Here is a 22446-nt window from a genome sequence, read left to right as displayed (position 1 = left end):
TGTGTCGGAGCCAGGCTCCTTCACTGCTTCCAGCTTTCAACTGTCATCCCCTAGTTTTGAACCTTTGCCTTTTTTTTTTTTTAATGTTTATTTATTTTTGTTTTATTTTTTATTTTTTCAACGTTTTTTATTTATTTTTGGGACAGAGAGAGACAGAGCATGAACGGGGGAGGGGCAGAGAGAGAGGGAGACACAGAATCGGAAACAGGCTCCAGGCTCCGAGCCATCAGCCCAGAGCCTGACGCGGGGCTCGAACTCACGGACCGCGAGATCGTGACCTGGCTGAAGTCGGACGCTTAACCGACTGCGCCACCCAGGCGCCCCAATGTTTATTTATTTTTGAGAGACAGAGGGAGACAGAGCATGAGTGGGGGAGGGGTAGAGAAAGAGAGGGAGACACAGAATCCGAAGGAGGTTCCAGGCCCTGAGCTGTCTGCACAGAGCCCAACGTGGGGCTTGAACTCATGAACTGTGAGATCATGACCTGAGCCGAAGTCGGATGCTTAACCGACTGAGCCACCCAGGCCCCCTGAACCTTTGCCTTCTATACAATCTTTTCTCTATTTTCCATATGATTCTCTCGCTTTTTGTCCTCATACCTTATAAAAGGCTATTCTTTATGTAAAATATCCTCCCTGTTTCTGGCTTCCAAACCATTTTGCTTCTCACCCTCAGAAAGCCTTCTCTAAAGTTTTCTTCCTGGAAGCCTTTCTTTATTAAAGCCCTCTTTCATTTGGACAGTTTGTTTTCATTGATGTGATTGAATACACTAAATAAATAAACTTTCCTAATTTCATTCATTACTTTCAGTGGCATTTTTGTCTGTTCTTTTGTGTTTTTTTTTTTCATATACAACTGTATCATTTACAAAGAAAGTCAATTTTATTTTCTGACCTTTGAGTTCTAAATCTTGCCTTATCGAACTGGCTAGGACCTCAGGTACCATGTCGAGTGGAAGAAGTACGAATGGGCACCTTTGCTTTTTCCTTGGATGTAGGGGGAAAACATCCTACTGTTAAGTGTGATGTTACCTGTGTTTTTCCTAGTTCCTTAGCTGCTACTCAGCTGAATACTGGAGGGATCCCCCTACAGATCTCGAGAGTTCTTCCTCTGTGCGGCTCTTCCTTTCCAGTGCTGTTCACTGCAAACTCTAGCTGCCTCAGCCTTCTGGAAATCTCAGCTGCATCTCCTCAATTCAGGGAGGTCTCTGAGTTCCACTTGGGTTTCCCCTCCTGGCGGCTTGGTGGCCTGGAATCTTTCCCTAGGCAGCAAGCTAGGGCAATTGTAGGGCTCAGCTTGTTTGTTTACCATCTCTTTAGGGATCACTGTCCTTCCTTGCCTGATGTCCAATGTTTTGAAAACCGTTGTTTATATATTTTGTCCAGTTTTTTAGTTGTCTGTCTGTTTGTTTTTTTACCTGCAAGGGTACATCCGACTGCTGTTACCCCGGCTTTTCTGAAAGTGGAAGTACTGTCTTTTCTTAAAACATCTGAGGAATTATTTAGGAGTTGCTTCCAGAATAAGAAATACTCTTTGGAATTTCCGTAGGGGAAAATCTTCATTCTTTCAGGGTGGATTTGATTTAGGGGAGCAACCAAGAACCATTTTTCAGGTCTGGTTAAGTGATTTGTCTGGGCAATACTGTTTGGGGTCCGAAATGAGTTCAAAGTAATGAGGCAGATTTCCTCGTGTGATTTGTAAATTGGTCTGGAAGCAAAGTAGGAGTTGCAAAGTATTTTCAGTGATGGCAACCTGACTGAGATAATTACCTATGTAACTTCTTAGGAGTGTGTACTTTGAAAAATAACTTCCATTTGAACGTTTCTATATAGTGATTGGTATATATTTAGTATCAGTTTATATTTACAGCTTGGACTTAACTGCTTCTTATAAGGTTTCTTAAATTGTTTTTATGTGATACTGTCTCTCCAACTTGATTATAAACTCACTGACCTCTGGATAGTTTTGTACCTCGTCTCACTATGCTGCACTCAACTGTGGAAGCTCCTTAAATCAGGATAGTTAACCAATTTCTAGTTAACTATAATTACCTGATAGTTAACTGATTCATAAGGAAACAAAGATCACTCTGTCAAAATATGCTACATGATATAAAGGATATAAAATTGGGTTTTGATACCTGTATAGCATTATTAATGCCTTCATAATTTAAAGTTACTCATGTAAGATATTGAATTCCAGTAGCATGAGCACATATCTGTATCTGTCTTAACCCTGCAGGAATTATGTGAATGACTTAGTTCAAAGAGATGCCTTGAATCTGGATCTGTTATGTAATTAACCAAGGAATATCCTTAGAACCTAGTAGATTGGTATATGTGCTACCTTAGATGAACCCTATATCACTGGATAAAATTCTTTGCGGGGGGTGGGGGGCGGTAGGGGGCAGAGGAAGGGTAACAGTCTTTTCCCACAATCTTTGTTTGTTTGTTTTTTTTTTAATTTTTTTATTTTTTAACGTTTATTTACTTGAGAGACAGAGCATGAACGGGGGAGGGTCAGAGAGAGAGGGAGACACAGAATCGGAAGCAGGCTCCAGGCTCTGAGCCATCAGCCCAGAGCCAGACGCAGGGCTCAAACTCACGGACCGCGAGATCGTGACCTGAGCTGAAGTCGGACGCTTAACCGACTGAGCCACCCAGGCGCCCCGTCCCACAATCTTTGTTTACTGGCACCTGCAGGTCCCATTAGTCCCACCTCCACCTCCCATTAGAGAATAAGGGCTTTTAGAATATATTCTTAATGGATTAAATTCTTAAATTTTTGACTTTCAGTATATTTTTTTAATTTCCTGTTTTTAGTTCATTGATTTTACAGCTTTACAGTTCTTTCATAGTCAATCTTGTAATAGAGACTTTCGTTATTCATACTTACATGATGTCCTCTTGGCTTGCTCTTTACCCTTGATATTCTAGGACCTTACGATCTTGTTTTCTTTGTTCTCTTTTCTTCCAGTTCTGCTTTGTTCAAGTAAAAGGAAGATTACAGTGGGAAATTCTCTTTTAAATTCTTATATGTGAGATGGACTTTTTTTTTTAATTTATTTTTTATTTTAGAGAGAGAAAATCTTAAGCATTCCACACTCAGCACAAAGCCCTACACAGGGCTCCATCCCATGACCCTGGGATTATGACCTGAGCCGAAATCAAAAGTTGGATGCTTAACTGACTGAGCCACCCACACACTGCTGAAATGGAGTTTTTAAATCAAAATTTACCCTGAAGTTTTTAATTTTGGGTTTTAATTAATTTAGAATTCCATTTATCAGTGATGTGTTCATATGTACTATTTCTGATGGCCGCATAAATTTCATGGATAGTAAAAACTGTAATTTAGTAAACAATACTGGTAGAGATAACCTTATCCTTCCTTTCTAGGATATAGCAACAACTAGACAACCAGTTGTGCTACTCATGTTGCTTTAAGGAATATTTTGAATTATTTTCAATCTTTAGTTTTTTTTGAGTATAACTCTGTGAGAGCTTCCTCTAGGCAGAAATAATTCGGGGTTCTGCATCCCACACACGTGTTAAAAGAGGTTTTCACAGCTTTCATGTCTACCAGTTGTGAAACGAGGTTCCTGTTTGGTTGCGTTGTTTCTACCGTTTTGTTAGTTGTGGGGGAGGGAGGGAGGATTGGTGAGTACTTAAAAAAAAAATTCAACCAATTTTGTTTTATGTAGATACAACAGTTTAAAATGTAGTACTGTATTTATGTTTATTAAAGTCTTTATTCTGTCCCTATTTTTCATGTGAAATCTGCCAAATTACTCTTCATTGTAATTAATTATAGGTTCTCAGTAGTTTTTGTCTCAGTTCTTGCTTTAATCTGGCTTTACAGGTTTGTTTCTATAATAGAGAACTTTGAGTTTTGCAAGTTTCATTATCATTTGTTATTTAGTCATATAATATAATGGAATTGATACGTAACTGGGCTAAAATACATAATTTTCCTTACTTGCACATGTTCTCTTTCTTGACTTTTATTTTGTGTTCTGTTCCTTGATAACTATTTGGATAATGTGACTTCATTTTTATTTTGATTTTTTAAAATGATTTAAATTGGTGCTTGTTCACTTTTAAAATCTGTGCCCCTCTTTGATAAATAAAAAAATCACGGGGCGCCTGCGTGGCTCAGTTGGTTAAGCATCCAACTTCGGCTCAGGTCATGATCTCATAGTTCATGGGTTTGAGCCCCCACGTTTGGCTCTGTGCTGACAGCTCAGGGCCTGGAGCCTGCTTTGGATTCTGCGTGTCCTTCTCTCTTTGCCCCTCCCTCACTTGCACTCTGTCTCTCTCTCACAAATAAATAAACATGAAAAAAAATTTTTTTAAATCACATGCCCTTTGTTTTTGTTTAAAAATTTTTTCATGTTTGTTTATTTTTGAGAAATTGGGGGGGGGGGCAGTGCAGAGAGAGAGAGAGAGAGAGAGAGAGAGAGAGGGAGAGAGAGAATCCCAAGCAGGCTCCGTGCCAGCAGTGCAGAGCCGGACTTGGCTCGATCTCATGAACCAAACCATGAGCTCATGACCTGAGCTGAAATCAAGAGTCAGAGGCTCAACCGACGAAGCCACCCAGGCGCGTTTTTTTCGTCTTGAACACAGAAAGAAAATCACAGCATATCGACAGAGGTCTGCTTTTTTAACTTCACGATCTTTACCCCATTCTGGTACTACCCTCCTGCCAAAGGTGATAACCACCCTTCTGATTTTAATGTCACCTTCAGAGAGTGGTTGACTTAGAATACCTTGGAGCGGTATAAAATGTTCTAATAATAATACAGTTAAAGATTTACAGATATTCAAGGTACAACATTTCTAATAACAGTAAGTTTCTAGAAAAGAGTAATTAGTTCAAATTATGAGAGCATTTTCAGGAAAAAATTATGTATTTTAGTGGAGGCTGACAGGACCATTTTAATAAAAAGCCATTTTGGGCTTCATAGTCCTTTATTGGAAACTGTAAGGGCCATCAGTATTTTAGAATTTAGAGATTTTCTTTGTTTTTAGAAAGCTAACAAGATGCTTTTACCGTATATTATGTAATGTCCCTGCACAGTCAGGGGCAGCACTTTGTAGTTGAATACGTTAATATTTCGGCAGCCAGAGCTATGACTGTTCTCACTTTAGTGGGGACGCTATAAATAGTCTCATGTCAGTTCAGGTCAGATTTGGCTGCCAATTACGTTCAGATCAAGTATTTCTACCAGATGAATTACAGAAAACTGGTGGTTTTCAGAAGTTTTTGGATTTGGGAATTGCGGCTAAGGGATCACGGGCCCGTGTTTACTCTCTGAGCCCTAATGTTTAGTGTCTTTTGTTCACCTTCAGAAAATGAAACCTGCTTTCCTTTTTTTTCTCCTACAGGATACAAGATTAAATCTGTTTTCTACAGGCCAGTTAATAGAAATTAGGACACCTCTTCACAAAGCTTGATCCCTTAGGCGGCTGTCACTGTCACGTGGCGCCTTCTACACTCCTCTGGCTTTATGTTAAGAATCTTCTGGTTCCTTTCCCCATTCTCCTTTCAGAAGTGCTTTGTGGTAATAAATAGTAAAGAAAAAGGATATAACGTGCCGTACTTGTACTTCACGTAAGATGTATCCTATCTCGTGTAATAAGGTTTCGGAAGAAGCAGCAAGCTTTTCTCTGGACTGACCTTTTCTATCAGCTAATGTGGTAGCTTTAAAAATAAATCTTTCTGAAAGGAATCCGCGCTTTTTGTAAAACAAAAATCCAGCGGTACAAAAGTATAAATAAAAAGTAGAAGCTTTCTCCTGCCCTTTGGTGTTCCTCACCCAGCCAGTGTTTGACCAGTTGCTTTAGAGCTTTTCTAGGGGTTTGGATCCTTTTTGGTTTGTTTGGTTTGCTTTGTTTTTGTTCAGACATTCCAGAGGACCATTTGGGAAATTCCAATTAGACATTAAACCCCACTTGGACTAAGTTTGTGTTCATTAAGTGTTGAACTATGGAGACGGCCTTTTCTGTTCTAGTTGGCATGTATAAATTTTATTTCGGGAGCTGTTTGTTCAAATTGCATCCTTATGAAATAAATGTTAATTAGATTTTTTTTCATATTAATTGTTCCAAACTGAGAATATCTGAGTATTACCCACGTACAGAAGTAGAAATAACAATGACTTAGTGATTTATTTAGCAAAAAGTAACTTTTTTACGTAAAAAAATCATGTGTAATATTTGACAGTGCACACTTACTTTTAAGGAGCACTTTTAAGAAGTGGGGTGTTAGCTCATTTGCCAAGTCAGGGTTCTCAAGGTAAGCATGTGGGCAGCAGGATGCAGGTGGGGTCCCAGCGATTATTCCTGAGAATATTACTGAGATTGTGTTTTTAAGCCCATGATAAATGTAATATGAGCTTAATGCATTTATCCATGAATGCCCTTTGGGGGAACGTGTAAGTTTTTGTTTTATGTGTTTATATGGAATCCGGATTTTTTATTCTTTAGTTCAACAAACATTGATTGACTGCTAGTTACGTGAAGAACTGGCTTAATAATAGAGAGATAGAGAATGTTGGGACATTCCAGAGCACTGTCCAGAGAGTGCTAGAGAAAAAAGCTGAGAACCACTTTTCCTAAGTCATAATGAGGCTGTCAGATATCCTTTTTTGTTTTTTAATTTTGTTTGTTTGTTTATTTATTTAAGTTTATTTGTATTTATTTAGAGAGCATGTGTATGCAGGTGGGGAGGGGCGGGGACAGCGGAAGACAGAACCCAAGCAGACCTGTGCTGTCAGCACAGAGCCTGATTTGCGGCTCAAAATCACCAACCGTGAGATCATGACCTGAACCAAAATCAAGAGACTGATGCTTAACCAAATGAGCCACCCAGCCCCCTCTTTGTTTTTTAATTTTTAATTATTTTGAGGTAGCACGTGCATGTGCCCGCAAACCCATGAGATCAAGACCTGAGTGGAGATCAAGAGTTGGCGCTTAACCAGCTGAGCCACCCAGATATACCTTTTTAAGTGAGGGTGTGCCTAGTAAGTGTTGGCTGAAATGTATTCAACTGAAAGACATTCAGTCTCAAACTGCTTGGTACCGATTCTTTAGCTAGCACTTCCCCCACTGTACCCCTACTACCCCTGCCGCCCCTGTACACATAGGGTCTGGATTTTTTTTTTCCTAGTCCTTGTACCTGGTACCATGTATGTGGGACAGAAGAAATAAGTAGTCATTAGTGTTCCAGGCTGCCTGTTTGCCATCTTAGAACCTCAGATGCCTTGTTTTTGCAGAGTACCTATAGACTATTGTTGTTATTGTTAAGTGAAGGTCAAGGCCCCTGCCTTTGTCCTCTCCTTGTGGAGCTTTGTTAGGATTCAGTACTACATTGAATAGGAGCTTCTCTGATATGGCTGGGAATTGTAGGAGCTAGAGATTTCTAAGGACTTTATGGCAAAGATCTGGCTGGGGAGTGTCAGAATCTAGGGCCCCTTTCCTTTTAGTGGTATTTTGGAGGCGCTGGAAACACATGCTCGCTTTTGACATTACAGCCTCTAGTCATTAAATGAAGGAAAAATTGCCGGTTGATGAAAGGAAACTTGACTATGAAATGTAGTAGTGGAGCTCCTGGGTAGCGCAGCAAGTTGGGCGTCTGACTCTTGATTTCAGCTCAGGTCATGATCTCAGGGTCCTGAGATCAAGCCCCACATCAGGCTCCACGCTGGGTGTGAGCCTGCTTGGGATTCTCTCTCTCCCGCCTTTGTCCCTCTCCCCACATCATGTTCTCTCTCTTAAAAAGAAAAAATGTAGTAAAGGGGCACCTGGGTGGCTCAGACAGTTGAGCATCCAACTTCGGCTCAGGCCATGATCTCACAGTTCATGGGTTTGAGCCCTACATCAGGCTCTGTGCTGATAGCTCAGAGCCTGGAGCCTGCTTTGGATTCTGTGTCTCCCTCTCTCTGCCCCTCCCCTGCTTGTGCTCTGTCTCTCTCTCTCAAAAATAAGTAAACATTAAAATAATTTTTAAAAAATGTAGTAGAAATAAAACTATTATTAAGTGGGACTGACGTAAAATAATAAGCAAAAGTTTGCTATAAAGTCAAGCAAAGAAAATAATCTTAAGTAGTAAAAAGCCAGTTAGCAAATTAAACAATAAAAAATATCACATTTAAAAATAGTGCTGAATATTTTAGGCAGTTAGGTAGAAGTTAGAAGAGTAATATAATTTTCCTCTATGATAGGAAATGGTAAATAATTCAAGATAATTTAAGAGTAATAAAGGATATAAATTTGGAGAAACTTTAGAGTATTTGAAACCAGTACATGTAAAGATGGCAAAGTATTTGTTATGAATTTCAAAAAAGGTGTTAACATATTACAAGTATGCTCTGTAGCTAATGCAGATTCTAAATTTTATGTGCATTATTAAACTAGTCAGATTTTCTATTTTGTTTTGAATTAATTTGGTAATTTCTGGTTTTCAAAGAGTTTTCCTATTTCATCAGAGTTGTCTAGTATATTGACTTAAAGCTGTTTATAACATTCTTATTTATTTATTTTTGAGAGAGAGCATGCATGTGTATATAGGAGAGAGGGGCAGGGGGGAGAGAGAGAGAGAGAGAGAGAGGGAGAGAGAGTATCTCAGGCAGCCTCCACACCCAGCAGGGAGTCCTAGCATTCTTTTATTATTTTAATCCCTATAAGATTTAGAGTGGAATGTTCTTTCTTGCATATTTGATATTGGTACTTTGTGTGAATTTGTGCTTGCTTTCTTATATTCTACTCTAGCTGTAAGTTTATCAATTTTATCAATCTTCTCAAAGAACCAGCTTTGAGTTTCATAGATTTTCTCTGTTGTCTTGCTGTTTGTTTTCTGTTGTTGATTTCCAGTCTTTGTGTCATATTACTTGCTTTGGATTTAATTGGCTCTTCTTGTTCTAGCTTCTTAGAGATGGAAACTTAGGTCATCAACTTCAAACCTTCCTTGTTCCCTAATAGAAGCATTTAACGGTATAAATTTCCTGAGCCTGGGAAAGAGCCCAATGAGGGGCTTGAACCCACAAACTGTGAGATCTTGACCTGAGCTGAAGTTGGACGCTTAACCGACTGAGCCACCCAGGCACCTCAATGTCACACTCATTTTAATAGGGTTTGTTGGCCCCTCTTTGGGCTTTGTGCTGACAGCTCGGAGCCTGGAGCCTGCTTTGAATTCTGTGCTCCTCTCTCTGTCTGCCTCTCCCCCATTTGTGCTCTCTCTCTCTCTCTCTCTCAAAAATAAACATTAAAAATTCTTTTAATATGTTTTTTTTCGAAATAATTTCTAATTTGGTTTGTGATATATTCTTTGACTTGTGTGTTACATATAAACTTTTTTATTTATGTTTATTTATTTTTGAGAGAGAGACAGAGTGTGAGTGGGACTCGAACCCATGAACCGCAAGATAATGACCTGAGCTGAAGTCGAATGCTCAACCGACTCAGCCTCCCAGGAACCCCCTTTTTTTTTGTTACTAATTTCTGATTGAAAATTCTCTTGTGTTCATAGGACTATCTGGTTCATGTACTATCTGGTTTCAGTCTTTTGAGATCTATTGAAACTCATTATGATCTTGTTTAGTAAATGTTCTATGTGTATCTGAAAGGAATATGTGTTCCACTGTCCTTGGGTTTAATGTGTTATTAATGTTAGTTAATTGATAGTTGATAGTGCCGTTCATATCTTACATATCTTTATTGATTTTATTTCTACTGATTAATTTCTGAGAGGAGTGTTGGCCATTTCCAGCTATAATTGTGGATTTGTCTATTTCCCCTGTCAGTTTGGTTCATTTTTACTTCATGTATTTTGAACCTCTAAAAGCAGGCATATGCACATTAAAGATTGTTCTGTCTTCTTGGTAAATTGAACCCTGTGTAATTATAAAATGCCTCCTTTTCTCTGTGGTAATATTCCTTGTCTTGAAGTCTACATTATGTGAGTCTGCTTCCATTTAATATAGTCACTCCTGCTTTCTTATGGTTAATGTTTGCCTAGTATATTTTTTCCTATTCTTTTAATTTTTAACCTATTTGTGTCTTTTTTTTCTTAAGTGAGTTTCTCTTATTATTATTTTTTAAAATGTATGTTTATTTATTTTTTGAGAGAGAGAGAGTGTGAGCAGGGAGGGGCAGAAAGAGAGGGAGACAGAGAATCTGAAGCCAGCTCTGTGCTGTTAGCACAGAGCCCTCCACAGGACTCGATCTCACGAACCATAAGATCATTACCTGAGCTGAAGTCAGATGCTTAACTGACTGAGCCACCCAAGTGTCCCTTAATTAAATTTCTTCTAGATACCAGATAGGTCCTATGTGTTGTTTTGGTTTTAAATCCAGTCTTACCATCGTTGCTTTTTAATTGAAGTGTTTTGACCATTTACATTTATTTGATATGGTAGCATTTAAGTCCGCCATTTCACTATTTGTTTTCTATTTACCCATCTGTTTTATGTTTATTCTTTCCTCTTTTCCTGGCATATTTTTTATTACTTTTTTACTATTCTGTTTCCTCTCTTGGTCTATTAGGTATAAATCTTCGTTTTATTTTTACAGTAGTTGCTCTAAGGTTTAAAATATGCATGTTTAACTAATATTGTCTCCTTTAAAATAATATGCTGCTTTATTTATAGTGTAAAAACTTTATGGAGTATCCTTTCATCTTCCACATACCTTTGGGCTATTGTTGTCATACCTTTTACTTCTGCATATATAATAAACCCCACAATTCATGTTACTATTTTTGCTTTTAATGATAAAAATTCTTTTACATTTACCCACATATTTGCCACTTCCACTGCCCTTAATTCCCTTGCTTAGATCTGAGTACCCATATCTGCATCATTTTATCTTTAGCCTGAAAGCCTGAACATTTCTTGTAGAAAAGATCGGCTGGCAGTGAATTCTCTCATCTTTTTTGTTGAAAAATCTCAATTTCTCCTGCATTTCTGAAGGGTATTTTTACTGGCTGTCAAATTTTAGATGCATGGTTTCTATCTTTCTGCATTTTAAGCTGCTTTTCTGTTGTCATCTATCTTGTATCATTTCTAATGGGAAGTCAGATGTTCTTAGCATTGTTCACCTGTGCCTAGTTTGCCTTTTCACTCTGGCTGCTTTATATAATCTTCTCTCTGGTTTTCAGCAATTTGGTGAGGACAGTGTACCTTGGGTGGTTTTCCTGGAGTTCTTGGATTTGTGGGCTTAGAAATGTCAAAAAATTTGGGAAGAGTTTTAGTAATTATTTTTTAAGTATCCCCCCACCCACATTTTTTGGGTCTGAAATTACACATAAGTTATATTACTTGATGTTGTCTCAGAGGTTACTTTTTTTGTTTTGTTTTGTTTTTGTTAATAGGTCATTCCTTTAGTGTCTATTGTGCTGTTGGGTTTAGCCAGTGAAGTTTTCATTTATTGTATTTTTCTTCTCTAGACCTTGTGTTTGATTATTTGTCATATCTTTCATTTCTTTTCTCATTTTGTTGCTTTTCTTTCTTTAAATTTTGAACATATTTGTAATGTTTTAAAATTTTTATCTGTTGGGGCACCTGGGTGGCTCAGTCGGTTAAGCATCCGACTTCGGCTTAGGTCATGATCTCACGGTCTGTGAGTTCGAGCCCCGCGTTGGGCTCTGTGCTGACAGCTCAGAGCCTGGAGCCTGCTTTGAGTTCTGTGTCTCCCTCTCTTTCTGCCCCTCTCCTGCTCATGCTCTGTCTCTCTCTCTCAAAAATAAATAAATGTTAAAAAAGATTTAAAATCTTTATCTGCTGATTCTATAATTTTCAGCATTTTTTAGTCTGTTTCTGTTGACTGACATTTTTTCTTTTAATTATGGGTTACATTTTCCTGCCTCTTTGCATGTAATTTTTTATTGGATGTTGTATATTGTGAATGTTGCATTATTAGTTATCTTGATTTTTGTTGTCTTCCTTTAAAGAGGATTGGATTTTGTTTTGGCAAGCAGTTAAGTCACTTGTGGGTTAGATTGATTTTTTTTTTTTTTTTAAGGCTAGTTTTTAAACTCTTAGGTTGATCTAGAATTGCTTTATTTAGGCTTCTGCATTTAGCTCTCTAGTAAGACCTGGCCTGTCTAGGGTCTCTGCTGAATGCCTGCAGTGTTCATTGAAGTTTCCACTCTGGCTGGTTGGAGTTCAGATGTCTCCCATATGGTTATCAACTCTGGGAATTGTTCAGTTTCAAGTCCTCTAGTTGTTTGTTTCACACACACCTGCCACCCTCAACAGTTTGGCTTTGCCCAGCCATGTAGAATTCTAACCTACAGGTTGGTATAGCCAAAGACTCAAGGAGACCTTCTACCAAATTTTGGAACTATTTCTATATGTGGAGCTCCTTCCTCTCTGATACTCTGCCCTGGCAGATTCCAGCCTTCTTAGCTCCCCTAAACCCTGAACTTTGTCACCTCAACCTGTTTAGCTCACTGGGCTCTGCTTGTGGTCATTTCCACAGTGCTACAGTGTAGACAGTACTTCCAAGCAGAAAGCCACAGCCTTCATAGGACTCACCTTTGGTTCCTCTCTCTCAAGAATCATAGTGCTAACTGTTGTTCAGTGCCTAAAACAGTTTTTCCCTATATTTTGTCCCATTTTCTAGTTGCTTAAAATGAGAGGGCAAGTCTGGTACTAATTGCTTCATCATGGCCTGAGCAGAAGTTGAGAGCTATTGTTTTTATTTTCAATTTATAGGTAAGGAACTCACGGCTGCAGATGTTTAAGGAATTCTTCCTTCTGTACTCCTTTTAGCAGATGGATACTCTTTATGTTTGTCTCTTTGAAACCATATAACTTACCGCCAGCCACATTGACCCCTGTCTGCTCTAGACCTGGGTTTTGCTTTTTCTGCAAAGGTCAAGGTAGTTAGTATTTTAGACTTTGGGGGTCACATAAAGTCTATGTCACATATTCTTCTTTATTTTACAACCTTTTAAAAATGTGAAAACCATCCTTAGCTAGTGGGCCACACAAAACCAGATCATGGCCAGATTTGGCCTGGGGATCACAATTTACCACCCCAGCTCTAGACAGTGCCTTTGTATCTTAGACTTTCCTAGGCCCCCACTTATTCAAAAGTCATATAGTCTTTATCTTATTCCCTAGGGTCTTGCTGACAACAAGATTTATTCAGCTTTTGGTTTGGGGCAAGCATATCCATCATTATGTTAGTTTTCAAATGAAGAAACTTTGGCATAGAGAGGTTAAATGCCGGACACACAGTTAGTAGGTGGCAGAATAGAGATTTATTTATACTTAGGTCTGTCTGATTTTAAAGACTTCCCCCCGCTCACCATCCCCAAACATTTGAAACCATATGCTATACTAGCTCTGACAGAATAGCTGATTTGGTTTAAATAAAAATTCATGCTGATATTTTAATGGTTAATAATGGTGTAATATTTTTCTCACTCATGAGAATGACAGAATCGTAGCTCTTCAAGGTTGGAAGAAATACTGACTGTATCAAGTCCAGACTCTTGCTGATGTTGGAATCCCTTCAGCAGCATCTTTGTCAGCCATGCTATTTCCATTTAAATATCTTGACCGTCTCTGTGGGCAGCCATTAGTTTCGGTCTTACCTCTGGTAAGACCAGAACAAGCCTGTTCTGCACATTGAAGTTCTTCAAATGCCCTCCCTTTCAGTGTCAACCAGATTTTTTTCAATGATCTCTCATAGAACCTGGCATCCAGTCACCTCATGGCCTACTCTCTTTTCTCTTTATTTCAGTTTATCCATGGTCTTATCAATATGACACTCAGACAGTAGGAAGCAATGGACTACCGATGCACACACCAACATGGTTTGTTCTCAAAAACATGCTGAGTTGAAAGAAGCCAGAAGCCAAGAAAGTACAGCCTGTATGTTTCCATTTATATGAAACTCTAAAAAACAAGTCTGTAGTGACAGAAGGCAAATCAGTGATTGTTTGGGGTTAGATGTGGGGTGAAGGGGATTGACTGGGATGAAGCACAAGGACATTTCTTAATGGTGGTGGTGGTTGGTTACATGGGTATATAAATTCATCAAATTTTATCAGACTGTACACTTTAGTGGGTACATTTCATTGTGGACATATCTCAATAAAATGGACTAAAAATATACAGTTCAGGGGTGCCTGAGTGGCTCAGTTGGTTGAGCACTGGACTCTTGGTTTTGACTCAGGTCATGATCTCATGGTTTGTGGGTTTGAGCCAAGCATCAGGCTCCACACTGCAGCGCGGAGCCTATTTGGGATCCTCTCTCTCCCTCTTCCTGCCCCTCCCCTACTCACGTGCATGCATGTGCGCACGCTCTCTCTCTCCCTTTCTCTCAAAATACGCATTTAAAAAATGCTTTAAAAAATATACAGTTCTCAGAAATGAACGTGGTGCTCTAGTACTGGTTTTACCAGTATAAAATATAATAGAACTAATACTTCTCACCATCTGAATACTTTGAATCCCTATTAATAATTTACCTGTTTTAAGGAACTCCTTCATAGTGTTGATACATACTAAAATCAAACTTAACTAAAACCTCTCTCGTGTTATTATCAACCTTGATATAATTCCTTCTATTTAAAAAACACTCATTTTTGAGAGAAAAAGAGAGAGCATGAGTGGGGCAGGGGCAGAGAGAGAGAGGGAGACTCAGAATCTGAAGCAGGCTCTAGGCTCTGAGGGGTCAGCACAGAGCCTGATGCGGGGCTCGAACTCAGGGACCATGAGATCATGACCTGAGCTGAAGTTGGACGCTTAACCGACTGAGCCACCCAGGCGCCTAACTCCTTCTACTTTTACAGTTGATTCTTTAAATGTGTTCTCTGTGTACCCAGAGTACTTTTTCATACATAGCACTGTGATAATAGCATTTATCTCATTGTTGTGATTTTTTGGTTCAAATATCTGCCTCTCTGATTAGTCATTGAAATTCCCCTGCAGAACCTTAGTCCCTTTTGTATCCCTGGATCCCAGTGTAATAATTGGGTATCGCAGGCACTCAGTAAATGTTCAGTTGAATACTAAAGAATGAGGGAATAGATTTTTTCTTCAGAGCCCATCTCAGATATATGTCCTCCAACAAGTGTTTCTGATTTTCTGCTCCTCAAAGCTAGGTTAGGCATTTCTGCTGGCCCTGTCACTAATATTTTGTGCTTATCCATCCCATTATAATTTATACTGTTTTCATATTCAAGGATATTCACTGCACTATTATTTATAGTAGTATAAGTAGCAACTTACCTATCCAATAACAGGGAAATGGTTAAATTATGATTCATTATAACAGTGGAATCTAAGCTATCATTAAAATAATATTGTAAAATAGTGTTTAAGTGTTTATTTTGGGGGGGTGGGTAGAGAGAAAGGGATAGAGAATCCCAAGCAGGCTCCGCACTGTCAGCACAGAGCTTGACGTGGGGTTCAATCTCACGAACTGCGAGATCATGACCTGAGCTGCAATCGAGAGCTGGTCGCTTAACCAGCTATGCCACCCAGCAACCCTTGTGAAATAATTTTTTTTTAAAGATGTGATAGGGGTGCCTGGGTGACTCAGTCCATTAAGCATCAGACTTCAGCTCAGGTTATGATCTTGTGGTTTGTGAGTTCAAACCCTTCATCAGGTTCTGTGCTGAGAGCGTAGAGTCAACTTCAGACCCTGTCTCCCTATCCCCCTGCCTCAAAAAAACCCCATAAAGATGTAGTAAAATGTTTTACAAGTGATAATGAGAGAAAACAAGACACAAAAGGCTATATTTAGATTTCTGGTTTTAAGAAAAGTAAAATGTATATACACGTACATACATGGCAAAAAGACCAAAAGATTATACAGATGTTAGGAAAGTTTATCTCTTCACAGAGGATTATCAGAGATTTTATTTTCTTTTTCTTCCTCCTTTTTTTTTTTTCACTTTTCAGAAAACTTGTTACTATAAACAGGAAAAAAAAAGTTACTAAAAATGTAATTGAGAGGAGAGGGAGACGTGACAACTAAGAGTAACGAGGGGTTGTGGAACAAAAAACAAAACTTTGCATATATGCAAAAAGTGACAAAATCAGAGTAAAGTCTGTAGTTAATGTATTGTAGCAATATTAAGCTAGTAAGAACAGATACTACACTTGATCTTAGCCAAAAGGTGGATAACCTATGTATTGTAGCAATATTAATTTCCTAGTTTCACTGAGTGTACCACCGTTATATAAGGTGTTAATATTAGGGAAAGTTGGGGGAAGATGATATGAGAACGTTCTATACAATCTTTGCAACCCTTCTGAAAGTCCAGAATTATATCAAAATAAAAAATGTGATTGAGTATAAATAGGATTATAAACTCCTTAAGGATAGAAAGTAGGTCTTATTCATCATAGCACACCTTGGGCTGTATCAGGCATATAGTAGATGCTTATAAAATATAAAGGAATTGAGGTGAAATTGTATATTTTCTCAGTTTCTGCCATCCCAGTTATTTTGACTCTGGCTTCAGCCTTCTAAGGTGATATTGAATTTCTAGTGTCATCATCCATTCATATGCTAAATTTTTGTTGAGTATCACGTAGTATATAATGTGCTCAGCCCCACAAGCACTCAAAGACAGTGCCCTGGCACTTGTGAGGTCACGAGGAGCTAAAACGTGTACAGAGATTTATAACAAAGGGTGATTGTTTTAAGTATTACACAAACTGTTACGGACATGGAGAGTCTATAGCAAATATATCCATTTGGGCGATTAAAGGATGCTTACCGAAGGAATGCTTATTCAAAGACGTGAAATTTTAAATTTATAAATATTTTTTAATGTTTATTTTTGTGAGAGAGAGACAGAGCGTGAGCAGGGGAGGGGCGGAGAGAGAGGGAGACACAGAATCCGAAGCAGGCTCCAGGCTCTGAGCTGTCAGTAGAGAGCCCAACAAGGGGCTCAAACTCATGAGCTGTGAGATCATGACCTGGGCTGAAGTCGGACCCTTAACTGGCTGAGCCACCCAGGCACCCCTGAAATTTTAAATTTATGGTGGTAAAATTCTACCACCATATTTCAAGAAGAAAGGTAACTACCTTTATATTTAAAATGTGGCCTTTGGGGCGCCTGGTTGGCTCCATCAGTGGAGCATGCAACTCTTGATCTTGGGGTTGTGAGCTAGAGCCCCATGTTGGGTATAGAGATTAAACAAACAAGAAACAAACAAACATATATTAAAATAAAATGTGGCCATTGATTGTGATATTTGGAAAGAGGAGACCCTTTTATTGACTTGAGTCCTGCAGAGAAAACCATACCTTTGTTATCTACTTGTTCCTTGAGAGCAAGGACAAGGTGAGAAACGGGGTAGAAAAGAGAAGAGGAAGAAACTGAAAGGAGCAGGGACAGCCTTTCCCTGGGTCCCCATTACCTCCTGATGTGTATTTCAGAAGCCTGCAGAGTGCAGTCTATAGGTTATTAGATATGAATCTATATTGTGTAGTTCTAGTGCTTATTGTAACTAAGAGTTGGTGGGATGTTTTGTAGTGTTCGCATATATTTATAGATGTGTGAAAAACTTACTGTATATAGAGTGTTCATTCGGTCATCCCACAAATATTTATTGAGTGGTTTACAAAGGAAGATGATCTCATTCAGTTCCCACTACAGGCTCCCTGTGGGAGAGGAGTCTAGGATTATCATCATTTTCAGTCTACGGATGATCAGGTTGCATTTCAGAGTTTAGTAGCTAAGTGAGTCGTTTAGTACCACACAGCTAGCTACTATGTAGTAGTTTCTAGAACCCATGTCTTCCACCTCCAAATTAAGTACTCTTCCCAGTATGCCTAGTACTTGCCCCGATACTGTGCTGAGTATATATGTCTTTGAGTGTTAAGTGAAATATTAAACAGTTTCAATTCCTGACCTTTCTGAACCCAATCAAGAGGTTAGACCAAGGAAATAATTCCTTTCCAACAATTAATTGCTATTGAAAATCAATGTGTATTTTTTTTTAATGAAAACATTTATTAGAGAAAGATCTCTCTTTTAAGCCTTTCCTTCAGCCTAGAAGCTCTGGTATGCTTTTGGGGGTTTTACAAAGCTCCCCAGGTAGTTATGACTAGGAGAAAGAGGTGGGAACCACTGCTTTGGACCAGTGCTTCCACTGTTTTCCAACAAAGTGAACTTGGTAACTTTCATGTTGGTAAGCAAGCCACATTAGTTTGCCATTAAAACAAAATTCCTTTAAAAAAAAAAGAACAAAATTCCTTTGAATTCTCCTGTTTTAACCAGAAATTTCTTATATAATTATTTTCTATTTCATAAATGTTTATTTATTTACTTTGAGAGAGAGAGAGAACAGGGGAAGGACAGGGGGAGGGAGGGAGGGAGGGAGGGAGAGAGAGAGAGAGAGAGAGAGAGAGAGAGAGAGAGAGAGAGAGAGATAATCCCAAGCAGGCTCCACACTGTCAGTGCAGAGCCTGATGTGGGGCTCAATCCCATGAGCCGTGAAATCATGACCTGAGCCAAAATCAAGAGTCAAACGCTTAACTGAGCCACCCAGGCACCCCATATATTCTATTTAAAAAATATTATTTTGTCTTAAAAAGATTTTTATGATTCTGTATATAGATATGTGTGTATATATATATATATATATATATATATATATACATATGTATATATATTTAAAATTTATTTATTTTGAGAGAGAGGGAGTGCACAAGTTGGAGAGGAACAGAGAGGAAGAGAGATTCCCTAGAAGGCTCTACATTGTCAGTGTGTGGGGCTCAAACTCACAAACCAGGAGATATGACCTGAGCCGAAATCAGGAGTTGGACGCTTGATGGACTGAGCCACCCAGGTGGCCCTCTATTATTTATATTTAATCCCAAATCTAAATGAACTTTATTTCCTTACAAGATATGAAGGAGGGTATCCAATGTGTTTTTTTTTTTCAATGGGTAACCAGTTGTCCCTGTAGCATTTATTAAATGATGTGTCTTCTCTTTACTGATCTGAAATGCCACCTTTATTCTACAGCAAGCCCAGTGTTCATAGTTATAGGTCTGTTTCTGGGTTATATATCCCTGTGTGAGGACCACGCTGTTTTAATAACTGTAGCTTGGAAGAATTTTTGTTAGACAGTTTTTTAACCTTCCAATAATCAACAGTGACATTGAAGATCACATCTGTGCCTAGCTGCCAACCTCATCTCTCGCCACTCCCCCTGTAATTCACTCCGTCCAAATCTGGCCATATCCAGTTCTCACAGTCCCCCAAGTGTTCCTTGCCTCATCAAATGCCCATGTCTTGTGCAAGTCCCTCTCTGCCTGCCCTCTTCTCCTAATGTGGTTAATTTGTCCTCAAGATCCAGTGTAGGCTCCTCTTCTGAGAAACCTTCACAGATTTCCCGCAGGCTGCAAGAAACCTTCCTCCTTTACGCTTTCATAGTGCTTCGTGCATAACTTTCTCATAGTATTTTGTCTTTTGTCTGGTATCCAAAGCTCCTAGCACAATGGCACTCATTGCACTCAGTTTTAAAAAATAAAACAGAAGAATCCTTGGAAGTAGCCTAGGTACACAGTGCTCCTTCAAGTGCCTGCATACTTTTTTTGCACATACTGTTTCTTTGGACTTCATTGCCTAGCAATTTCCTGCTTAAACTTTCAGACTCTGCTCAGGGGTCACCTCTGAAGGAGCCTTTTGGCCCTTTCTCCTCCTCAGAGTCCTCTGCTTACTCCCACTGCACCTTGTGCATGCCTCTGTTAGAGGGTTTTTCATAGTGCTGTAGAGGATAGTGCACATCTGGACGCACAGTGCTATTTAGTGGCTTGGCTTTGGAACTGAATAGCCTAAGTTCTAAACCTGACTTTACCACTTTCCCAGCTTTGTATCCTGCTTACCAATTATTTAACCTTTATAAACCTGTTTCCTTAGGTGTAAGATGGGGATAATAATAACTTCTTCCTTACACCCCGGGGTCATTATAGGACTAAATGAGACAATACCTCTGAAATGCTTTGTCTTGTATCTAGAACATAGGGGGCCCTGAGTAAATACTACTTGTTATTATATCTCCACTAGATTTTGTATAAGACTTTCTCTTATTTATCTCTGAAACTCAACACCTAGTCTGGAGCCTGGCAGGGAGTAGGCTGATGAATAAATTACCAGCTGTCCTCAAAACTCTCCCCTCCTGTTTTGCTTTTCTCAGTGGTGCCATCCATGTCTTTAGTGTCATCTCTAACTTTCCTTCTCATTCAAAATGAAACAAACAAACAAACAAAATTGTTGAGTGTTTATCATGAGCCAGGCACTGTGCAAGGCCATGGATGAAAAAGAAAAAGATATAGTCTCTATCCATTGGAGCTTATAGTATAACAGGGGATATAGTTACAAAATAAAATAAAAATACAAGAATCTGTGAGCTCGTTACTGTTTACTCTACTTTTGTTTATGTTTGTACATTTTCAAAATAAGTTTTTAAGTAAATAAATGGATAAGTAATTGTAAAATGTTACGTGCTGTGAAGAGAATGAATAAAGGCTGCGTTTCAGGAAGGACCATCATAGATAAAGTGGTCTGAGGAGTTTGCATTCTAGCTGAGACTGGAGATTGAGAAGGAGCCAGCCAGAGGGGAGGGTGTTCCCAAGGGAGGGAGTAGCATGTAGCACACCACAGGAGAGCAGTCCTTAGCATGGTCAAGACACTGAAAGGTCAGCGAGGAAGACTGGAGAGAGACATTGGAGGGCAGAGAAGCAGAGAGCATATTACGATCTTGAGGACAAAGAGAAGGAGTCCAGATTTTATTCCTGTTACAGCGTGGTGCTGCTGAAGACTTACAAGCAAGGAATAGGCTGATTTAATTTTGTTTTTTAAAGGTGCAGATCAGAAAGACTGAAAGGAGACAAAGATGGGAGCAGTTGGGAAGCAGTAGTTGAGACGAGATGAGAATAGCAAGGGAAGTGAAGAAAAATGAACACATTGGAGATGTATTTTGGAGACAGACTCAGGAACTTGCTGGTGGATTTGAAATGGGAGAGGAATCCAGATTCATGGCTTGAGAGCTGGATCTTGTGTTATTTACTGAGATTTACTAAGGCAAGAATGTTTTGGAAGGGAAGTCAAGAGCTAAGATTTGATTACATTAAGTTTGAGATGCTTTGAGGTGTCTAAGTGGAAATGTCAGTTAAGTCATTGAACACAGTAGAACCAGAGTCCCAAGCAGAGTTCCAGGCTACAGATATAAATTTGGGACATTTATACTCTAAGGATAATAATTAAAGCCATGGAAATGGATGATGTCATTTAAGGAGACAGTAAAGAAAAGGAGGCTTGGTATTAAGTTCTGAATTACTTAACATTTAGAGACTAGGTCAGAGGAGGATGAAGATGAGAAGTAAGAGAAGTGAAAAATACAGAAAGGAAACTAGGAGAGCGAGGTACCACGGAAGCACTGTATCCCAGGCCAGTGCCTAGAACGGTACCTGGCCAGGGCTGGTGCTCAGTAATCACCGGTTGAATGAAATCAAGAGATTATTCCAAAGAAGGAGGGAATGATGAACAGAATTTAGTGCTGCTGGGAGGCCCAGTAGGATGAGGGCATAAACTAGATATTGGATTGGCAGAATGGATATTCCTGGTGATGGAGGCAGAAGTCATATTGGAATGGATTGAACAGAGCATGGGTGGGAGGTAAAAAGTGCAGATAGCATTTTTTTAAACCACTTCAATAAAGTTTGGCTGTGAAGGGAGTAAAAGAATGGAGTAATACCCAAAGGGGGATATGGAGTTCAAAGAAGAATTTTTATTTGTTTCTTAAGAGAAAATATAACAGCTTGAATATACATAGATGGGGCATGATCCAGGAAAAAGTGGATGATGCTTGATGGAGAAAAAAGAGGAGATAATTATAAGATTGGAGTTCAAGAGTAGGGAAGAAGGGATTGGATTGGGTGCATAAGTGGAGGGATTGTTCCTTAAGAGGAGAAGTTCCCTTCTGTTGAAAAACAAGGGAAGAAGGGAAAATGGGTGCAGATTCAGGTAGGTTATACATGAATCTGGTATAGTCTGAAGATGGTTGTGAGAAGATGACAGATTTCTAGTTTTAATTTTAGGGTTTTTTAGTTCTCAATGAAGAATAAAGGACGTTAGCTAAAAGGGACACAAGGATTGTAGAGGAGGGAAAAATGAGTAAGAAAGAGCCTTCTTGAGGAGAGGAAAATTAGAAAACAGTGAAATCTAGTAGGATTACTAGTTAAGATTGAGTGCCAGTTTAGTGACCTTGAATTTATGGTGAATATAATAGGCCTAGTTGAATGCTTTTTCATCAATATTTTTGGTACGGGGAAGGCAGTTTCTTGAGTTCTGGGATTACAGAGTTCGAAAGAAAGAGACCTTGGAAGAAAGTTGAGGGTTCCAGCGAGGACAGGATTATGACTTTAACTATGAAATCTGAGCTAGATAAAAAGAAAAGTGAAATCT

The 22446-nt window shown here is 39.0% G+C and overlaps 1 protein-coding gene and 1 pseudogene across 10 annotated transcripts in view; one reads left to right on the top strand and one right to left on the bottom strand.

Moving 5' to 3' along the window:
- The window catches only part of TNRC6B (trinucleotide repeat containing adaptor 6B), a 257779-nt gene that overhangs the window by 14291 nt on the left and 221042 nt on the right, over positions 1-22446 (top strand). For 2 of the 10 annotated variants that reach the window (XM_058682102.1, XM_058682097.1), the window contains exon 2: positions 13752-13882. The exons of the other annotated variants lie outside the window; for them this stretch is intronic. The gene's annotated coding sequence lies outside the window, so the exon portion shown is untranslated. The remainder of the gene's footprint in view (positions 1-13751; positions 13883-22446) is intronic. 10 annotated transcript variants of the gene reach the window in all.
- Positions 16043-16150, bottom strand: LOC131484238 (U2 spliceosomal RNA; annotated as a pseudogene).

This window comes from Neofelis nebulosa, chromosome 8 (assembly GCF_028018385.1).
Source record: "Neofelis nebulosa isolate mNeoNeb1 chromosome 8, mNeoNeb1.pri, whole genome shotgun sequence".
In the NCBI taxonomy this organism is placed as follows: domain Eukaryota; kingdom Metazoa; phylum Chordata; class Mammalia; order Carnivora; family Felidae; genus Neofelis; species Neofelis nebulosa.
The sequence above is the reverse complement of the archived record's forward strand: the minus strand, read 5'-3'. Positions and strand labels throughout refer to the sequence as shown.